A 1574-nucleotide genomic window follows, 5' to 3' on the forward strand; every position below is an offset into this window, starting at 1 on the left:
TTCATAGTCCATAAATCTAATAAATTTAATAAATTTAATCGCTTTTAATATATGAAATTTATATTATCATATAAATATATTATATAAATATATAATTATTACATATTTTAATATAACTATTTTATATTTATTTATTTTATATATTTATATATAATTAAATATATATAATAATATATAATTAATAATTATTTTATATATTTTATATATTTATTTTATAACTATTTATAACAATTATATAACTATCTTTAACAATTTAGGAATGAATTATAAAATATTTCCAGATTTTTTTCCAGATTTCTTTATAATGCATCATAAATGAATTAAAAATTAAGATTAAAAAAACTGAAGTTAAATACAAAAAAAATTACTTGTTCACTAGAGATTTACCATATTATTAAATCATATATTATTGCAATTTTCTTATAGCAGCTCGTCAGCCTCAGTTTCTCGTGACTCATACACGTATATCGTCAATTTTTGTAATTTTAGGATCCATCTACAATCTTACACACGCATAATTATCTACAGATATAATCGCGAATTACTTGCTGATATAAATACAGATTGTATCATTGAGTGGTGTGAACTATGATCTCATAGTAGTACTTAAGTGCTTCTGAGAAACGCGAATCAGGTGATTATTGTCGTAAACTAGATTCAATTATGAAACTGAATTTTTTACAAAATCGTAAATTTTTTTCATAACAAAAAAAAATGGAACATATATTTTCAGTTATGTGAAATATGATTTTCTAAAACAATAATTCTTAATTCGTATCACAAGAGAAGGATAATACAAAATAATATTTTAAGTACGAGAAGTGGAACTAGAAAATAAAAAATGTGATATAGTAATTTTTGAAAAATCAAATTGATAATACACTCTACAAGTAAGTTTATCACTATTTGTCATTATTTTATATATCAGTAATTAAAATCAAATTTTTTTTTTATTTTTTATTTTTAATTTTTCATTAGAAGAAGCAGAATTAAACATATCATCTTTTAAATTCAAAATGACAAAAGAATTATGAACTTTTAAAATAATAAAATCATTAATTTTTTAAAATTTTTCTCTTTTATGAAAAGTGCAAATTATAAAATATAATATAATAATTATATTATAATACAATAATAATTTAATTAAAAGTGAAATTGTATATCACATTTTGAAAATTAGACTTATTTTAACATATTTTTTTTTTAATTGAGTATAGTGAATTATAATTGAGTATAGGTTATTTTGCAATCTTTTATTAATGATATAGAATTGTTAATGATTGGTATTGTTAAGATTAATAAAAGCATAAATGATATATAATGTAAATTAATGAATTAATGAGTGCTGTATACATTTATTTTTTATGTTATGAAGCATGTGTCAATGTATGTATTATAGAATGACCTGCAAAATTAAAAATAAAAAATCTATATCTTTGTTTCTCAAAGAATATTGTAAGAAAAGTTGTATACATATGTTATTATGTTAATCATAATCATAATCAGGAAATTAAAATATATTTTTTTTAATCTGTTTGTTTCCAAAAATACTAATTAGCAATAATATATATATA

The 1574-nt window shown here is 18.6% G+C and overlaps 1 protein-coding gene across 6 annotated transcripts in view; it reads left to right on the forward strand.

The window, feature by feature from the left end:
- The window catches only part of LOC102672386 (elongation of very long chain fatty acids protein AAEL008004), a 50702-nt gene that overhangs the window by 31287 nt on the left and 17841 nt on the right, over positions 1-1574 (forward strand). The gene's annotated exons all lie outside the window — the stretch shown is intronic.

Source organism: Apis dorsata, unplaced genomic scaffold, assembly GCF_000469605.1.
Source record: "Apis dorsata unplaced genomic scaffold, Apis dorsata 1.3 scaffold_85, whole genome shotgun sequence".
Taxonomy (NCBI): domain Eukaryota; kingdom Metazoa; phylum Arthropoda; class Insecta; order Hymenoptera; family Apidae; genus Apis; species Apis dorsata.